Here is a 21,757-nt window from a genome sequence, read left to right on the forward strand (position 1 = left end):
GCCCAATGCGAATCTCGTTATGAACGGGGTTTTGGTGTTGGTGGAGAGAGGGCGAGGTTCTTCGTTGTCAGCGGGGATTCCCAACCTATTCAATCTGACCTCTGATCTCGGCGTGTGCCCACGCCTACCGTCACGCCGGCGGATTCAGTCGCCGCCGGGGGCCCGTTTCTGGGGAGACGTGCATCTTAAAATCCCCAGACTCCTTGCCGGTCATGACCGGACATGTGTCCGGTTAGCCGGTAACAGCTGCTTTGTTTGGGAAATTACTCATAACTGTGGCTGTCGTCATGCATCTATGGGCCGAATTGTTACAGTTATTCGGACAAGTGCATCCACGAGAGCTTTCAGGACCAGTTTTCTCGTGCAGGTCCTTATTTACGTCAGCCGGGATTCCGCGCTCGACGTCTTCATTATTGGTGCCGTCAGGGATTCCTGACTCGACACATCTTTAGTTAGTGCCAGCAGTGCTAACTGACCCGACACTTTCTCGACTAGTGCCAGCAGGGGCTACCTGACCCAACACTAGGGATTTCCCATATTTTTTTGACCTTTTGGGAAAGAAGGTAAGACAGTTGCCGTCGTAAGATCGGCGTATTTATGATTGGTGCCAGCAGGGATTCCTGACTCGACACATTTCGCGCCAGTGGTGATTACCATCTCGACACTTGCGCCAGCGGCAACGGCCTGCGGCGACACAGACAACGTGCCGGCTCGACGCTTATCTGGTTTGCAGCTTCCATCAACCCATCATCGGTTACAGTGTCGCGAAGACTTCTTCCGACTTTGGTTCCGTCCCGTTGATCACACGAGATCCCGTCATGAAGCGTTACTAAAGACAACCCTTCGTTTGCATTAGGCGGAGATTCAAATTCAGTCGCTATGTTTGGTGATTGTTGTACATGATCAATCCATTTTAGACCTACAATATCGAGAGGTCTCCTTCCTCGATCGCAAATGGAGCCGATAGTCCGTCGAAATTGATTATTACTAAGGAGTCAACGTGGGAGGAGTCACCTATATCACGTAGTTTCATGTCTATAGGTTGTCGCTCCTCCCAGCTTGGCGGGTATTAGGTTTCTACGACATTTTTCAATTTGAGGACGCTTCCCGTGTCGGCGCAGAAAACCCCAGTTGTGATCCTTCGACGATCTTTTCTTTTCATAGATTGGCGTTCGCAGATAGTAAGGAGGTAATCGATGTATTCGTCTTCAGACTCTCCCCCGTCCACTGAAATTGCCAAGAAATGACGCTGAGCCCCAGAAGACCAGTTGGTGCCTCCATTTGATTATAGTGTAGCTTCATGGCGCTTGCCATACAAGTATTCCACACTTGGTTCGATTTACTTCACAGAGCTCAACCCCATCTCCTGGCTTTTCCACATTTTTCCACACCCCTTATACAACCCGGTTTTGTCGGCGTTGATTGAAGCATTGGTTGTAGATTGATCGAACGAAGCAGTGACCTTGGAAGGTCCAGCGGCTCAAACTATTCATACAATAGACAAGCCCCTTGGCTTAATTCAACCAACATACTCCAATAATTATCATGCAGACAGCAATGAACTATCTATGCAAAACTCGGTTAAGTTGGCACACGGAACATACGTCAATCACTACACGAGTCAAGATTTAACCTATTCATATTCATGCACGATTAATAACAGTTCAATACTCCAAGGTGTGTTTACACCATAAATGTGACGGTATTTCCTGCCGACAATATACATGCATATAATACACAAGAAATATGCCAATCGATGCCACAAAAAAAAACAATACCACACAGAGTTCAAGTTGGCCCATTTGCCGACCACCTTGTTTATAAGAGTTCCCCAATCTTCCAGATGCAGATATCAAACCGCAATTAGTCCAGGAACCGACCCCTTGTTTGAGTCGTTACTACTTAGGATCATCAAGTAGCCTACTTGCGTGCTGTCGATTCGGAGATCGGGCATTCCAAGTCCAACAGAACGCGGGGTTTGTTGAGGGTTCGTTGTAACGATATTCCGAATGCAATACCTCTATGTTCTTGGCTCTTTCCATCTTTAGCTCATCGGCTTTATGGAGCGATTCCAGCAAATTTAATCGAGCTTCTTCATTTATGTATACATTGCAATTTCGGTTAGCAGCCGCTACCATTTCATCGCACTGCTTTATTTCTGTATACTTTGCAACTGCAGCAAGCAGCCGATCCAATCAATAGCATGTCAAGATTTTTCAGAGGGACATCGGAACATCACCCTTCAATCTCAAAAGACGTCAAAGCCTTCCGCAATGCCTCCGTCAATGTCCGGTTTTCTGGATATAGTCTGCTACTGGATGCTTCGTTTGGGGTTCTGTTTCAGACTGGCGGATTTACATTGGCATAGAGTCACAAGTTCGCCGAAACTATAGCGGACGCACCGATGTCGTCTTTATATGCAATAATTGGATACTACAACTGAGTGTACAATTCATGTGGACATCATACATGGCATAGATATGCATACATATATCAGTCATACTTCGGCTCACTGTAAAAGCTCGCATACATGAAAAAATGGTGGCGCCATTTTTGGTTAAAGAGCTTCTTGGAGGTACAGAACTTCAATATACAATTAAATAGTATATTCATATTGAAATGAACCCGAATATTTTCGGCTGACACTCGTCAGGGGTAATCGTCAGCAACTAGTAGAGAATTGGAAAGAACATTGTATATCAACAATCGTATCACAAAATATGACGTCACCAGCATGAAATTTCGAATGAGAGAGCGTTCAATGTACTATTTTTAGGTGATACACGAACTCCTTTTGTTGACAGAGTTTTGGTTGGTGTATTTTGATAAAAGTTGATTCCAAGGCACACAAATGGAATTGTGAACGGCCTCGACCTACGATTCGAAATCGGTCGTCTCGATAATTATTCGCACAAATCGGATTATCCAACAAATGTTTGCCGATGGCAGAATTAATTGCCTTTGATCGATCAGCATCAATCTTAAGTGGATGAGTTAAGGGTGAGCTTTTCACATCGCGTGACGCACGTGTTCTGATAAATCTGGGGACATGTTGGTTTATGCGGTCCTGCAGACGTCTTGACGTTCTTCCCACGTAGCCACAATCACAGTGGCACCTATATTCGTACACTACATTACTTTGTTGAAGTGCAGGAAGCACGTCTTTGCGTGTTGAAGGGAGCAGTTGTGTTGTTGTAAAAATCACATTGGTTTTGACTGTATCGTAACATTTACCGACAGCAGAAATCAATTGTTTTTCAAAGCGGGTGGAAATGGGGCCAATCCAAGGTAGATGGATATAAACATCTTTTATTGTTCGTGCGGTGGGCTCTGTTCGTTTTTCTGCGTTGAATTGCGTTAATTTCCTCTCCATGCCGCGGCTGATGACGTGTTCAGGGTAACCATTATCAAGTAAGATTTTTCGGATGTAGTCAAGTTCTAAACTCAGTTTGTTACCCGAACATATCATCAACGCTCTATGCACGAGTGTGCCTATGAGGTTAATTTTTCTGCGCCGAGGACTAAATGAATTCCAGCGAAGGTATTGGCCTGTGAATGTCGGTTTTCTGAAAACAGACGTTTCAAATTTGTTGGTATTGCGCTTTTCAACTAATACGTCCAGAAATGATAATGAGTTATTGCGTTCTTTTTCTATTGTGAATTGCAAGGCCGGGTGAAGCGAGTTTAAGCGAATGAGAAATTGGTCACACTCCGATTCATTCCTGAAAATAACAAATGTATCATCTACGTATCGGCGGTACAATAGTGGTTTGGCGGACTCACGCTGGGACAGAAGCTCGCCCTCGTAATACCCTACGAAAATGTTGGCCAAAATAGGTCCCAGGGGACTGCCCATAGCTAAGCCGTCTATTTGGCGAAACATGACCTCGTTAAAGCTAAATTCCACGCAGCAAGTTGCCGCTTGTAAAAGTTCAACAAAGACGTTACGCGGGATTGATGGTGGCGGTAACTTACCACCGTACAGCGCGTTGGCACAAATATCAATAGTCTCATGCAGCGGAACGTTCGTAAAAAGACTAGAGATATCAAATGAGCTCAGAAACACGTCTGGATTCGGCAAATCCAGGTTTCGTATTTCACCAGCGAACGTGAACGAATCGCGAACACATTCCGTGCCGTACAATTCCCGAACCGGTTCCAAAATGTCAATAAGCCATTTTGCCAGCTGATGGTGAGCAGACCCTATCATGGAAAGTATAGGTCTCACCGGGACATTGTCTTTGTGAGTTTTTGGCAGTCCGTACATGCGTGGTCTTTGCGATCCCGTCGGTCTGATGGCGCTGTATGTTTCTGCCGTTAGGACACCGTTTTTCTTCAATGTCAGCAAACGGTTGGTCAGTCGTCTTTCAATTTTAGGTGTATTATCAAATTCCGAAACCGAACCAAGCGAGATAAATTTGGTTTTGTCATGCAATATTGATTCCATTTTCGAAATGTAGTCAGCTTTGTTCAGAATGACAACACCGGATCCTTTGTCTGGTTTGGTGATGTGAATTTCAGGGTTGGATCGCAATGCTTTGATGGCTAGGAAACACTCTTTGTTCATCAGGAAGTCCGCCTTGTCGACCGGGCATCCACAATACGAATGCGCCAAATCTGATAACCGAGCTTTGAGAGCAGGTATACCCTCGTCTGATTTAGGTTCGTGGTGTTTTAATTGTCCGAGGAGAACTTCAAATTCCGCAAATACCTCCTCATTCTTGACAGTGGTAGGCGGCAGGCAAAAATTGAGCCCATGGGATAAAACAAATTCTTCAGTCGGGCTTAGCTTATGATCTGATAAGTTGAGTATATTCTTCTTGCTTGGACTTGCATTGCTACCGAATCGCTGGCTAACTAAGCGGTTAATGCCACGTTCGTTCCTTCGTTCCATCTACCTTGGATTGGCCCCATTTCCACCCGCTTTGAAAAACAATTGATTTCTGCTGTCGGTAAATGTTACGATACAGTCAAAACCAATGTGATTTTTACAACAACACAACTGCTCCCTTCAACACGCAAAGACGTGCTTCCTGCACTTCAACAAAGTAATGTAGTGTACGAATATAGGTGCCACTGTGATTGTGGCTACGTGGGAAGAACGTCAAGACGTCTGCAGGACCGCATAAACCAACATGTCCCCAGATTTATCAGAACACGTGCGTCACGCGATGTGAAAAGCTCACCCTTAACTCATCCACTTAAGATTGATGCTGATCGATCAAAGGCAATTAATTCTGCCATCGGCAAACATTTGTTGGATAATCCGATTTGTGCGAATAATTATCGAGACGACCGATTTCGAATCGTAGGTCGAGGCCGTTCACAATTCCATTTGTGTGCCTTGGAATCAACTTTTATCAAAATACACCAACCAAAACTCTGTCAACAAAAGGAGTTCGTGTATCACCTAAAAATAGTACATTGAACGCTCTCTCATTCGAAATTTCATGCTGGTGACGTCATATTTTGTGATACGATTGTTGATATACAATGTTCTTTCCAATTCTCTACTAGTTGCTGACGATTACCCCTGACGAGTGTCAGCCGAAAATATTCGGGTTCATTTCAATATGAATATACTATTTAATTTTTGGTTAAGCAAACTGATGGTATAGCTAACACTTAACATGCATACGACACAGTCCCAGACAAGCACAAAATGATACCATCTCACTTATAATAGTCATATGTGAACCAATATCCTAATTGTAATCATGCTATATTCCTTAATTTCCAGTATTGGTGTGCTTAAGCTTTTTTATTCATTCGTATATATCGTTTTTCATAGGCAATAGACTAGGCTTATCGCGAATTTCGAACTCACATATGCTCCAATGCCTTACCCCAAGAGGTCTTTAAATACCCATGTTTCTATTGTCCTATGGTCCATTACACATCAAATTTTCAAACTTTTGTCCCGTTGGGGTGAAGGGTCCTGACACTAGTATAGGGGCGGGGTCAGTTATGACGCCTTATTAATACCTACAGTTGTAGTACTCGCTATTAAATTACTGCAGTAACAACCAACTATTCTCATATTAAATGTTCATAACTTATAGCTATATTTAAGACATGTTAGCGTCATCTTAAAGCAATATGATGGTAAATGTCAAAGATTAGGTAAATGCAGTACTTGAACAATATAAGAAAGATAGGCGCCACGTTGCAATAATACGTCATAGTAAACCCTCCCATGAAAATACCCTTTTGCAGATTGATTTTTGCCAATACAGTAAACTTCATTGTTCATACACGTCATGATTGCAATACGACAAAATGGCGCTCGTCAGGCGCATTCACTTCGTAAAGTGAATACGCGGACAAAGCGGGTTTTAGGCTAGTGTCATATTCCATCATCGACACATCAGTTTCGAAAAACGAATGTGTGAATAAGTTCAACCATGGGTTACTTTTCTAAGGTTTTTATATTAGCAGTACTGGCCTGAAGTATTCCTAATGTTATAGGCCTAGTAATTCCGGTTATATAATATTTCTGTATTTATTGTAGTTGGTGCCTAAAACGTTTTGGAAAGTATGTCGATATCTTGGTCTAAAGACCAAGGTATCGATCCATTATTTTAGTAGCCCTAATCGTTTTGGAAAGTATATCGGTCTTCTCCAGGGTCTACCACCAAAGTACCGATGTAGCAATTTGAAATCCGTTGACATTGTTGTTTGCGATTTGCGATGTTTGCGATGGATAGCCGGCAACTATACTGGCGCTTCAGCGCTAGGTCGTAAAATCGACACAAGGCCCCGATATACATCACAACACAAAATGGACACAGTAGCCAACGAACTGGCTCGCTGCTCCGTGACCATTTACAGCGTCTTCACATGGGCATTGATGTCCTGATCAGAATGGTATTGAGTGTATTGACCTTGCCGAAATAGTAGCGCTTGTGACGTTCAGATATAGGTAAATATATTTTCATTTCGAGTCATACCCAGACAACTTTAGAAAATTTTCAGCTTTTCCGAATTAGGTGAGATTTAGAGCTACACAGCTTTTCCAAATTATGTTAAAATTAGAATTAGAGCTACGCAGCTTTTTCAAATTATGTTAAAATTAGAATTAGAGCTACGCAGCTTTTTCCAAATTAGATTAGAATTATATTACTGGCATTTCGCTCTAATTCCGTGAGATTAGACGACTAGAATTATTTAGTTGTCCAAGCCTGGTTCGAGTCGCCTGCTTGCAGTACCAATAATAAATCCAATTTGACTTTGTCCTTGTTATTACTTAATGCGACAAGTGGGTATATTTCTGAAGCTATTCTTGAGTTAGTGCGTTTCATCTTACGTCAGCGAGGTAAATTGTCCTCAAAAACACTAAACAAGAATGCTCTAAAATGCTGACAAAACCATGGAATATCTAGGTACAAAGGCACCCGCCTTATTGTCGGCATAAATATGCACAGCGAACGGCACATATTTATTGACGCACTGCGATACCACACATTTACAACGCCGCAACATACCCTACGGAAACTTTATCGCTGCTAGTGATTATTTTTCATCCTCACTAATTCTTGGTCCTAGTTCGACCCATGTAAGCTTACACGAAATAATAGAGTGTTTTTCGGCAAATTCAAATCTTGACTGGATTCAGGCTCACTTTCAACTAGACACTTTCATCTCGCCAAATCTGTCGCAGCCAATTACTACACGCGGCAGGATAGTTAGTACGACTGCCCTGGATCGCAGTTTCGTGGTGTTTTGAAATGATGAAAATATTATTAAAACTGATTGACTAAACGCGGCATAAGCACTCGTCATTTCCTGCTTTTATATCTCTAGACATTAGTATCTCTGGACTTTAATTAAACTATACTAACTGTCCTACTCAAATTTTCGCGTAAATGAATTACATACTTTTCGTATTGATTATTCGAGCGGGTTTCCGCAGACATGGATCAATACCATTAAGCATGATCCGTTTTGAATACTATCGATAAAATGTGTTAATATGGTGTAGCCTTCTTTGTTTCATCCATGGCAACTAGGACTATATACCGCGCATGTCTGAGAACAAACGGCAATATTTGCAAAGGATTTCATATGTCATCACCCATTCGAATTACAACAGAATATGACTGATATCCAGAGGTGGTCAGTCACGAAGTACATCTACTTTTTGGAAGTACTCAAGTAGTTTTCCTCTACTTCTAGTACTTATTCAGGTAGATCTGATTTTCTCTACTTCTACTTCTACTTCGTAATATTTTGTGATCTACTTACTTAATTTTCGCTATTTTCAGTTTGTCAAGTAGAAGTAGTCTAATTCCCCAATACGAACGATAACTTGAGGAATTCCGCGGCTGTTTTCATGGAGTACCAACATTTAATATTCATAAGAGTCAAGTAAAGCCCAGGAATTTTATTGCGCTTCGCGCATAGTAGTAATGGAGTGACAAATATGTTTTCATGAAAGTATCAGTGAATGTAATTTAGGTACCGGATGCTTGGTTCCTCTCACACCGCATTGTCGTCCTTATCAAATATTTCATCACAGTAAATATGGCTCACCACAACGTTTGAAACTACTGTTTCACAATCTAGCAATTGCCTATCATATTGTAATCTAGCAGCCCGTTACGTGTCTTGATAATCTGGAAAATCCAGCTTTTTTGAACGTTACACCTGTTTTAGCAGATGACCTTTTAAGCTTTGTAGACAAAATACAGGAAATATATTCTCCGCTTTTTAGAAGTGGTATTTGTATTTCATTTTAATTAACGTATAATAATCGCGCAAAGTGACGTAACCGTATCCGACACATTTTCTACGTATTGCTCTTTGCCTAAACTTGTGGCCTTATAATATGGGGTAGGGCGCAATCCCATGATATTCTCTAAAAACGGGGTGTTCCAGTAAACAAAAGATAAGTATCGCATTTTCATATCAGTACTATAATTTGCATCCCATGATGCGAAACAATAGTTATTATGTCGAAAGTTGATACCTCCTGGGATGCATCAATACGAATCAAGCTCCCTGCACGGGCCGCATAGCTCAATTCGCAGCTTTTGACAGTCCATGCGAACGAATTAAGACTGTTTTCAAAACTACTTACTTACTTGAGTAGATATAAAGTCAGTTAATTCTACTTCTACTTCAAGTAGTTTTAGGTGGCTTATTGAAGAAGTACTTCTACTTCTACTTGAGTAGATTTTCCGTCACTACTTCTACTTGAGTAGCTTTCTTGACTACTTTGACCACCTCTGCTGATATCATCCACAAGTCAGTTTTTCTTTTCTTTAGCAATTGTCATACAATTCGGACCCTCTCTGTCTTTCAGGGTTCCCTTTCTTTGAATTCAAATCGACTAGCACTTTTTATACAGTTGCACTGTGTTCCAGAATAGCTATAACCATAAACTCTTATGACCTCAGAACAGTGTGGAGATCAAACCACTACCTTCGAGTCACGAGTCACCTTGAGACATTACACATTTCGACCCGAGCCCAGCCAAGTACCGTCAAGTCACCATTCAAGCCAAATTGAATTTTCGAAGTATGCATGATGATGCAAAGTCACTACACTTTGCCAACTGGGTGTAGGACACATTAATTGGTTACGCTCACTTCGGTATATTATCCTACATTGCTGCGATCTCAATCATACCAATCAGAAGACACATGTATTTACACTTCTATAACACAGAATCATTGTGACAATTGACGCAGTTTGCTCTGTGAAAGGTTTTCAGCTTCTGGTAACAAGTCAGATGAAACTAGAATCAGACCCTATTCAAAATGGACGTCAGAAATACGTGATCTTAGCTTGCTCCTCGTGAATTCCATTGTTCGCAACTATTGTTCATATGCGTAAGTGCTTCCAAAATTTGATACAATTTCTTTTACATTGTTGGTTAAGCTGGGATAAAGACCAATTTCGAGAACGTACTCTTTGTCAAAATCATGCAGCGATATGCTCTTTGTATAAATTTTGACTTTCAATTCAACTGCATCGCATTTCAGAAAGGCCTATTTGAAATTTGCAGGCAATGGTATCGGCGTCCGCATCAAACAGAGCACTGAATAGTCAGAAATCATTTTGTAGAGAAAGAATGTCGGAAAAAGCGGGTGACTATTCAGTCATTAAATTTCGCATCACAGTACAAGTGTAGTGACTAGTACTAGATTTTCTCCAGTACAGGAAAGTGAGCATAATTTTCTTTGTACTGTGGACATTTCCAGAGTCACCGATTTGTTTTGAATGTGCCTCAATATCCCACGCGTTTAGTTGTTTTCCCCCTGGAGTTGCAAATTAAACTTGTTCAGATGGGGCGTTAAATATACCAGGGAAGCAAGATGAGATACCCGTTTTCGATTGCGGGACTATGCGCCGGCGATATTTGTGTTTTCGAGGAAAGTTGCAATTTCATTTCTCAGTTCATACACTCGTGTAGGCATAACGCATTTGATTTAGACGATGTAGATAACTATTATACCGTAGCAATGCCGCATTTTTTTGTAGTGCTGCATTGCAGATTGAATCTCATTATGGAACGGCGGGCCGCATTCTAGTGATAACTAATTACCAGAGGTGGTCAGTAACGAAGTACTTCTACTATTTCGAAGTACTCAAGTAGTTTGCCTCTACTTCTGGTACTTACTTGAGTAGATCGAATTTTCGCTACTTCTACTTCTACTTCGTAATATTTTTTGATCTACTTACTTACTTTTCGCTATTTTCAGTTTGTCAAGTAGAAGTAGTATAATCATCCAATTCGAAAGAGAGATGTTTTCATGGAGTACTAACATATAATTTTCATAAAAGTTAAGTAAAGCCCAGAATTTTCATCGCGCTTCGCGCAAAGTAGATATGGAGAGACAAGTATGTTTTCACGAAAGCATTGGTGAAGAGGCTACAATATAGCTAGCGGTAGCGTGGCTCGCCTCACTCCCACCGTATTATCGTCCAAATGAAATAGTTCATCACAGTAAATATGGCCCATCATAACGTTTAAAACTAGTAGTTTCACAATCTAGAATTTACAACAATCATATCGTAATCTAGCAGCCCAGCATGGCGTGCCCTAATCTGGAGAAGTGGTCTCTGACTTTTTGAGCGTCAGACCTGTTTTAGCAGACCACTGTTGAAGTTATCTGGACAAGAGACATGAAACACATTTTCCGCTTTTCAGAAGTAGTGTTTGTATTTCTCTTTTAATTCACAATATCATTAGTTTGCGTTCTAATTAGTTTCAGTTCCTTTGTCTGGATCTGCATGGTATGGGGAACTTACATGCTGAAGTTTAAAAGCTAGTGTAATAATGCCTCCATTTTCCGAAAATAAAATTTCACTGTAGTGTGGCATTTTTACGATCCGCCATATTTTTTAATACCGTATACTAATCTCGCAAAGTCTTAACACCGTATCCGATACAGCTTCTTGTTATTGTTCTTCGACTAAACTATGACCTTATAATATGGGCGAGGGCGCCGCCCCATGACGTTCTCTAAAACGGGGTGTTCGGGTAAACAAAGATTAGCGTCCATAGCGATTTCCATAGCGATACTATGATTTGCATCCCATGGCGCAGACGAATTCTTATGCTCTCGAAAATTGTTACCTCATGTGATGCATCAATATGAATCAAGCTCTCTGAACCCTACGTACAGCTCAATTTGCAACTTTTGACAGTACATGCGAACGTACTATGACCGTTTTCAAAACTACTTACTTACTTGAGTAGATTTTATACCAGGAATTTCTACTTCTACTTCAAGTAGTTTTAGGTTGCCTTTGAAAAAAGTACTTCTACTTGTACTTGAGTAGATTTTTGCGTCGCTACTTCTACTTCTACTTGAGTAGTCTTCTTGACTACTTTGACCACCTCTGCTAATTACTATGTCGCGGGCCAGTTTGAAAGGGATGGACTATTCGGCGCCTGGACATACTATTATCGAAAGCTTCGACCAGGCCCAGTTATAGCCGACGGCCCCCCTGCGAGCACAAACGGCGGGGAACACTCCATCTCGTAATCGCAAATGCAGTCCTGCTCAATTCGACACATTAGGCGTTCCCCCACTCCCACAAAGGGGCAAGCTTATCAAAATTAAGCGATCGAGCGGCATGTTGCGCAAAGCGTGCAGAAAACTTCCACCCTTGACAAATCCATCGCATATCACTCCGCTTATCTATAGCATTGTACAAAGATCCACCAAAATGTGACCGACCAGTGGATTTGGTGTACTGCGTCGGGACTGACATTCCAGTCACCACACCCCAACAGAGGCGGCCAGAACAATCAATCTCTGGCTGGTCCTGTAAGCTCACAATCTGTGCTATTATTACTAATTTTACAAACTACCTCACGGTCACTCAAAACCTCCTTGCCGGCCCTATGTTTATACACCCTTGTGGGTTTTAAGGGTTCCTATTGAACCAGGGTCGTTACACTCTTAGATTTCGCCCTATTTAAATACCTAATACTACCTCCGTTCCTATAAAATTTACCCAGGCCTTAAGCCTAGACTCGAGCGATGTGCGCCATGACTCGTGGTAGCGATGCAATGCCTCCCGGGAATCTACGGCGCATAAAGTAATTAAGCATAAGGTTTAATTACCACCGGTACGAGTACTGAATTCTGGGCCCAGATCGCCACAAGAGCAATCATCAAAAAATGGATCTATCCCCACTTTAACTATGCTCTAACTAATCACTACTGGAACAGAGCCCATCTTGGACCTGCGACAATAAGAGCACCGCCCTCCGCGTCGTCCACAAGCCCGCGATGAATGCTCTGACCTAGGGACTAATCACCCAACTGGAGGCTGCCAGTTCTAGAAAAAAATGTGACATGAATAATATTTTATTCAAACCTGGCTTATTTTCCGATTTGAAGCTGATACGATCTATCATCGTAATTCCCACGTAGTGTGAGTTCTTCTTGCACGGCAGCGCTCGTATACGCCGGATTTATCGCAACCATTCTAAGCCTGATTTCGCCGCTCATTATACCTAATACGTTCCTAGAACAGGTAATAATATTCGACGACGGACGGCCCTCGTTTCAGGATACCTGTCAGAGGTAAATATTTGAAAGAGGTATTGAAAAGTAACAATTTTAGCATGCACCTAATTCAGACACCTTCCCACACTTGCCAAACGGCAGCCTACCTTGAGCAATTAATTATTTTATCATTTCACGCCTTCCTCTTCTATCCAGAGGCTCCAATTCGGACATGCTCGCGGGCCCCTCTACCAAGCCTTGGGAGTGCCGCGGGCCACGGCATTTTTAATAGGGATATTCAATATAGCAATTCCAAGTGGGCCCCATTCGACGGGTTTCCATAAACGAGAATCCCACAACCGTCAAAAAAATCAAATTACTTATGATAGTATCCTATGTTTGACACGGAAAAAAAAAACTCAGTACTTCAGACATTCCAACAGGATCGCCTTTATGCCAACCGTAATTTGTAATTTTGAGAGCCATATCATGGCGAAACTTGCCGGGATTTCCACAGCAACTTTAGAGCGAACTTCAACCTTTTTTATTTAAAAAGGTACGTGGCCTTTAAATATTTTGTTCAACACTTGAAATTTCCAAATTCCGCCGCGGCCCGTCCGAAACATAGGCATGGGTGCATGCGGCCCACGGGCTGTCCCCGAAACATAAGCCGCTCACATCTGTGAGCCCAGGGGCTCAGATCCAAACTGAAAGGACCAGCACGATCAAAGACAATCGAATAAGAAAACACAGGCCGGCCTTTTACAATCGGGATCATATTCGGTGTACTAAATTTTCTCTTTACAGGGCGCAAGCACAAGGCGACTTGGTGCGCACTACTTCAAGCGCGTAGAAAACCGAGCAAAACCCCAACCTTCCACGTCTGCAACTTCGTTTAGCTACCGCTACATGGGACACGCAATATTTATAAAGTACTCACTCAGTGCTGTGATCTTTGTCGTAGCCTCGGTGCAAGAATGCCCGCCTTGCTCCTGTGTTCTTTCTAAGTTTCAATTCCTTCTGCTCCGTGTTGCGAGTCCAGATCAGACTGGATAGATGGTGATTCGAGGCTGCTTATATGCATTTCTGTTTCAAAAACAAACAAAGACTTCCCTGCCAAGAGCTGGCTATAAGTTTCGGGCCCAGTTCGTGATGAGTTATTTTCTTTTTAATCTTTTTATGAATCACAGTTCGTGCTCCATCCGCGGCCATTAACTAATTGTTTTCGGCTCTATCAGCTACCAAAATGGCACAGCTTCGTGTGCGAGTTAATCTCTCTCATCATTATAAATGACCCATTATAACGACTTCGTGCACGAGCAGAAATGACTAAGTGTCACGATTCGGCCTCGGCTCCTTATTTGGATAGAAACATCGGTCGCCATTTTTGATTTTGCGTCAACACAATACCTTGCAGTAGCCTACCTCGCTCGCTGCAATCACCTTTTCCCCGCTCAGGGAAATACTTTACCTTTTGGTTGCAAAGTAGGTACCCTATTTAGGTTTTCTTTCACCAGCTTACTCAGTAACCCACACGCAACAACGTCTAACCACAAGAATTCTTCAATTCGGATTTCCATGCGAAGCCTAGCCAAAACTCCGAGATCTCAATATTTTTAGGCGTCAGAGGCATAGCCTATACGATTCAAGCCACGTTGACCCATAATTGGCTGAAGCGCCGACTTTGAAAATCACAATTAGCCCCCTTTTTTTATCAAAACAACACCCATTTTTTTAGGCCGCCAGCAGGCGCTATTGCTTCACTATGCGGCATCCACATACAAGGTGCAACCGGGCTCTTCACAAACCGGACCATGGCACACAAATTTAAAGTATATGTCCTAACAATTGGTCTCTTTTAACGCCACACCGAGGCCCAACCATTTCATGGATCTTCCATCCACAGCTGGGTCTTCCTTCACGTTTACACTATTCTCAGGGTATAACTAAACCGAGCGCTATTCGTAAATCATGTCATTCGAGATTATTCGCGCTCTCCACTAACGGCGCGCAAGGTTCGCGTCAGAGGCAATGTCGCAATGCTAAGATCAGATTACTCGCATTCGTCCCAGTTTTACGAAACACCCCAGTTTTCATGGGGAAGAGTATCGCCTTACAGTGGACATTTTTTCGTTACTGGAGCAAGGGGTACATTCCTTTTGATTTGCCTCGAAGGAATGAACTAACACAATATAGTCCATTATAAAATCATTTCGGCCGTACGGGATTATATCCCAGTTACCTTAGGACGACCGTTTGTCGAAGCTCTCAGTCCGGAAGCTGCAGCGGGTTCAAGCGAGTTTCATTATACAGTGACCATATGGCGCAAACTCGTTACTGTCACGATCTTATTTCCCCAGAATTGCAAATCCCGATGGTTTGAAATTCGACCCGTGAAGCCGCCTAGCCCGAATCAGCCCGCTCCGCTATTCTACTAGAATTCAAACTACTTGAACAAACGCAGGATTCGCGCGACAGCCAATCCCACGCCGAGCATTCCGACGATTGGACATAGTAATGTCGAAGGTTTTAGTCAACCAGCGACGGTTATTTTGGCAGTGGTTTTATCGTCACCGATCTTGTTGGCACCGGACTTTCCCTAGCTGTATGTCGGACAAAATTTAATGTCTTCATGTGTCCCAGCGTGGAACGGGTTAGTTTCGCAAGACCTTTGTCACATAGGTACTGTAACCGCTCGACTCCGGAGCTATAATGACTCCGGACTATCTGGTTGCAAGACCAGTCATGCGTACAGTAGCATGCGGGATTGGGAAAAGAGGAAGTGATTGGAGTTGGTCTTTGTGTAGGTGTAGGTAGTTGGAATGGAGTTAGTCTTTGGTATGTAGTTGGGTTTGGATTGGAGTTGTTGCTGTGTTAAGTCTTGGATTGGATTGGAAGTATTGATGTGTTTGTTGTGCCTGCCTTCGTTGTAATATATCCGTCGAATCTGCAATGTGTCTCTGGGCCCAGTCGAACCTGAAGTAACTTAGCCGCATTCAGTTAGATAGCGAAGACTACGACCGAACGGCTACAGTACGCTCCCGATCGCTGCACACCCCTACGTTAGAACATCTCCCATGTACGGGTGAAATCCGAATACCTATATTCTTGTGCGCTGCTTTAGACACATGCGGCATCAAATACCGACGGCGTTGATCACCTGAATTTAGCGCGAGTCTAGAATCCCGAACAATCGTTGATTCTCCTGAGGTGAATTTATTGGACTAATTTCAACAGCAATCCTAAAGGTCGTGTATTTTCTTGTTGCCGCAGCGCAATTCCTAGTTCTATGCGCAATTTTTATGGGCCGTAGCTGTTTGATTAGGGCTGGGCAAAATCGAGTACCTGAGTGATTCGATTCTGAATCACGTAAAATGCTTCGAGTCGAGTCGAGTAATCGAGTATCACTCATTATGACGTCATAGCAGAATATTATTTGTCAAAGTTCAAATACGTACCTTTTAGGCGACCACAAAGAATATAATGCCTGTTATCCATCATATTAAGGATACTTTGTTATTTTTTTCGACCATACCGATTTCATTGCACTTGGTGACAATATTGTGGGATGATCATGACTTCGGAAATGTGCTATTTCCAGTAACGTTCGTAGCTTTGTACTTCATGTTTCGTATGCTACGATAAGGCCAATCAATGTTTCAAGACTTCAACAGTGAAATTCGCATAAACCCCTGGATCATTGATAAACTCTTCGTTGATAAATCAACTTTCAGTGGCGAGGAGCGTATAATTTCAGTAGGACTCGAAAAAATCGTCTTTTACTACTCGACTCGAATCATTAAAATTAATACTCGATTCAGATTCGAGTACTCGAATCATTGTGCCCAGCCCTATGTTCGATACACCCGTATTGTAATTACCGCGTAACTAAAAGCCTGGATTGTAATCGTCTTAGTGGCGACTCCTGGCCGGCTGTGAATTAACTTTATATTTTCTTTCGCCGAATATTCGCAAAGATGCAGTGTTCTAAAAGGGTCAACAAAGTACAACTACAGGTCTCATTACTTTGGTATAGATACAGTATCACGTCAGATACATCTTCGCTTGTATATTCATGCCGACCGCACGAGATACGTGGCAGGGCGTTTACCTTAAATGGATTTTTCCCGAGTTTTCATGGAAAGCGATAGTTTCACGCGGGTTTCCACTATGCGGCCTATCCATATGGTAATTTCGTTATTATGTAGCATCACTAGCCAGCAAGCCATTGCCGAAAAGGTCCGTTCAGCAAAACTACTTGAATTCATTCAGAACTCGCACCGCCGCGTAATGCACTTTTGCTCAGTATCAATTACAGAGCAACCACTTACCACACTGACCAATCGATCCAGTGTTCAAGGCAGACCAGAATTAACATCAATCATGTGGCGTATACGGGAGGGCACAGATTATATTGCGCGGGTGATCAGGCTATTACTGTATCTCCCTTATAAAAAAGAAATCATAATTCACATTTTCCTACGCGCTTTGTTAAACAACCTTGACAACGTACGCTCACAATCAGGGTTGCCAGATTGGCCCTTTCGGGGCCAAATTCCACAAATTTGGCCCTTTTTAGAGGCAGTTGGCCCCCAAAAATTAATTTGGCCCCTTGGCCCTTTATTTTCAATATTTGGCCCTTTTTGGAAGCAGTTGAGACATACCATCAAACTAGCTATTCAAAAAAATGTGTCTCGCAAATTGAGATGACAATGTTTATGCCAATGTCAAAGATTCAGTGGCAACACGGTAGAAGATGAAGATTTGGATTTGTATTTCTGGAATGTAGAATGTGTCGGAATTGTAAATACAGATTTGTGAACAGGTGGACGAAAAATCATCGAACATGGTTAGAAGCTAAGTAGAAGAAAAAGTCTGAAGAAGAGTACCCTTATAGTACTTAATGATTGATAGATATTTCAAAGAAAGTAAACTTCAACATAACCGGAGAGTTTTTGGTGAAAAACCTAAAACTTTGGTATATAAGTTGGATAAGTTTCAAATGTATAGAAAATTTAATCACTGTCATATTATTGCACAAAAAGTTTTCTTTTACGATTTTATATTCAGTTGGGAAAGGCTTGAAATAATACAATTTGGCCCTTTTTGGCCCCTTTTCCGGCGCTGTTTGGCCCTTTTTCTCAAAAGATGTCTGGCAACCCTGCTCACAATCGCTAGCAAACGGCGTTTTCACCTGCGTGAATGAAGATTCAAATCGAGTGCGAATCTAGAATCTCGTATAATTGTCGTTTTTTCTCACGCGATTATATCGAACTCATTTCTACAGCAATTCCAAAATTCATGTATTCCCGTATGTATTGAGATAAAACGCAACTCCAGGTCAGATTACCTCGGTAAATTAAAAGTCGCCCGAACGCCATCATGTGAACTTTGCTGTAACGATAGTTCGTCGCATCCCATTCAAGTTACCATATGGCCTCTATTATGAAATTTGATCCCTGATATCTTCCTGAATTTGCCTCGCCCGTTGAGCGTTTAGACGTTAGTTTGAAATATGTGTTTGCCGTGAATCACTAACAGGCGAGTTCAAACTTTGCTTTAATCAAAATGGCCGACGACTTATTCCCATCGTCATTTTTGTTTGTTTCTGGCAAGTATTATTGGTACACTTATTCTACATTAATAACTTCAAGTTCAGAATACTCCACTCTACAATTACATCAACTTTTTTTTCGCTTACACGTCAAATTATATTTGTGTTAAATGCACTTGTTCCTTATGAGATCAAGTGTACTTCCATAAAATTCATGCTTCGTCATCTTTGTGTCATATTCTCTCGAATTACATTCAGTGTTCGCCGTGTAAAGTAGGTATTTACTGCATCTGAACCGGAATATCTATTCATGAGAATAGATGAGATAGGTTTAGCCAGGTTCTGCTCCCTTTGGTTATCAACCAAGGTTGTATGGTTGATAATTCACAATCTCTGCCCGGGAAACGTACAGGTAAATATAATTTTTAAGCCATAATAAATGACTATACCACAAGTAGAAATTCAGAGATTGGAAGTAATTACGGGTTGGATTAGAAAAAGCATTTTGGTTGCCCTGATCTAAATCCCTTCTAATATTGGAGATATCTTGATATGCATGAAGTTATGCTGCAGTGATAAGAATTATTGTTAATTGACAGGCAGTTAACTGTGTAATAAATTTAGAAACCATAATAATATTATATATTATATTATATTGCGATTTGTGTGTGGCAATCTATAGCTTCATTTTGCTGTGAATTCAGTGGATAATGATTGAGTGTTTTACGAAGAATAACTATTTCATATAAGGCTGAAGGTTGTTACCAGGGTTTTGCCTATTGAGTTCGCTGATATGTGGTCAATATATAGCTGTTGAGGTTTGTGCAGAATACAATGCAGCGATGCCGAGTGTAGTCTCACAATCACTGACTAATCGGTAAGATCTATGCAGAATCAAAGCAAGGGGCAGTAAACAATCTGTAAAATATTCAAGTCATTGTTAGAAATGTTTTATGGTATTTCACATGAGATCGGACTTTCTGCGACATCACGTCCATTTGCGAAGTGGTAGCATGCAGTAAAATCATGGGTTTTCTAATCAATCCAGTCACTGTATGTAAACTATTTAACGATGGCACCAACACACTGTGCAATGCCGGGCTGCAATTGGTCACCTTCCAGCAAGACAAAGCGTGCATTATTCATAATCCGCCAACCCCAATTTGCAAAGACTGCTGAAGAGAGATCTCACCGGGAAAAGTTAACAAATTTCATCTTGTCTCTCAGAGACCACACTCGGGGAGATATTATAAAAGATATGTTACATAAAGAAACGTAAGTCGATACTTCCGCAAGCGTTGCGTGTAAATGTGGCCTAATGTGCCATGGTTATTGGCTGATCTAGTCGACGATATTAGAATTATAGTATTTAATGTTGCAGTGCTGCCATTTGCGACCATCACTTCGCTAAAGATGATGTAGTTTGGACTACTGGCGGTAAAAGACCCAAGCTCCGTCTTGGTGCTCTACCAACAAAAAATATTTCAAAACAATCATCCTCTAGCTGCCAACCCCACAGGAAGTCTCCTACACCTAGGAAAGAACTTTACGCCTGTCTGACAACCGTGAAAACGGCTGCTAAATGCTTGAAAGAAATTTACAAAGGTAAAAAGTTTTGTTGTGCCGCTGTACCTACCTTTCTTGTAATAACGCCTATGAATTGCTAGATTGCTAGAGACAACGGGGCAGACGCTGCCAAAATCCCGATATCGGCCAGGCTGCTTATGGAATCAATCACCTCTCGCAAAGCAAGGTCATAAAACGATCTGCATGCTTCAGCCCAAAAGCCTTGAAGCGAGCTAAGAAAAATTGAGTCAAATTTGGTGTACAGGGGTTTTCAAGCAACTTAACACTTCTATCTATTAGCCAATATTTTTCCGATTCCTTACCGAGACGAGTCAATTTTACTTTTTTTAGTTTTGACTTGAGTCTGATCGATTCATTTTCGATTCCTTACCGAGACGAGTCAATTTTACATTCTTAAGTTTTGACTTGAGTCTGATCGAGACGAGTCCGAGTCAATTTTACCTTTTTAGTTTTGACTTGAGTCTGATCGAGCCATTTTCGATTCCTTACCAAGACGAGTCAATTTTGATTCTTTACCGAGACAAGTCCGAGTCAATTTTACTTTTTTTAGTTTTGACTTGAGTCTGATCGAGTCATTTTCGAATCCTTTTCCGGAATAAGTCCAAGTCACAGTCCACACGCTTCAGTATCGGGTTCAACTTGCGTAGCTGTGAAACTCTTATGTATATCGAAGGCCTCACAGTTTCTAGGCCTAATACCCAATTTTGGTCCTGGTATAAGAGACTTGATGCTAATATATAGTATGACGGATGACTAGGTCTGTAGCCGTGCGATTTTGGTCATTCTCACATCTGTTCAATTTCATGTTTTGTGACCTGTTCAATCCTCGTGTTGAAGAAAGCAATTATATTCGAATCAACTCTAATGTTTGTCTCTGTCTGATATGAGAAGCCTGAAGTGAATTTGAGCATTGAGACAAGAGTATTTATTTTTATGCAATCGAAACATTTGAATCACAGTGAACTAACAGCATCATCAGTGATACAGAAAAGAAATGCATATTTGACTCACTGAATTGACAGCATCATTGCCGATACAGGAGAGAAATGCATATGTGTATCATCGACAGCATCATCGAGGATACAGAAAATATGCAAAAAAGCATGCATAATATGTGGTAGTAGATAGCAATCACCGTTAACGATACAGATTTTAATTTCAACTAGAATGATCTTACATGCATCAAACAGTATACTTTCTCTACCTTAAAAAATCGAATAATAATAGCAAACCGCAAATTGGAAGCAATGTTAGGGCTAAATGGGGCAACAGTGATAGCATGACGACAAGAGGTAATCAAGTAAATGTCACACGGCAGTACACTATGAAGCAAAACCTCGGAATTTACGAAATTTTGTTTACGGCAGTAAGGAGACAGTCTGGCGCGTAGCGACGCAAATAACCTACTATGTTGCCTGTAGAAGCGAATTGTTTAAAAAAGATTGGGAGTGACAAACAGGGCAATAAACTAGACTGCATCAAATCATCCAGGTAAATGACGGTGAGGTGAAAAATCATTCGTTTTGCTAACCACTTGGCATGTACAAATTGACTTGTTGTTGAGAAAAATGAACACCCGCTATTTTGATAGCTGACTTCGGAGGGAAATTGCTCCACTAGTAACTCCACTGTGCAGGCGTTCAAAGAG

General features: G+C 41.7%; 2 long non-coding RNA genes across 2 annotated transcripts in view; one reads left to right on the forward strand and one right to left on the reverse strand.

Annotated features, from left to right (window-relative positions):
- The window catches only part of LOC145438121 (uncharacterized), a 42,918-nt gene that overhangs the window by 3,686 nt on the left and 17,475 nt on the right, over window positions 1–21,757 (reverse strand). The gene's annotated exons all lie outside the window — the stretch shown is intronic.
- The window catches only part of LOC145438132 (uncharacterized), a 235,280-nt gene continuing 229,349 nt past the window's right edge, over window positions 15,827–21,757 (forward strand). Inside the window, exon 1 of the long non-coding RNA XR_013914846.1 lies at window positions 15,827–16,001. This is a non-coding gene — a long non-coding RNA (uncharacterized LOC145438132). The remainder of the gene's footprint in view (window positions 16,002–21,757) is intronic.

The sequence above is a fragment of the Botryllus schlosseri genome, chromosome 4, assembly GCF_051294905.1.
Source record: "Botryllus schlosseri isolate E-star chromosome 4, Bs_hap1, whole genome shotgun sequence".
NCBI lineage: Eukaryota > Metazoa > Chordata > Ascidiacea > Stolidobranchia > Styelidae > Botryllus > Botryllus schlosseri.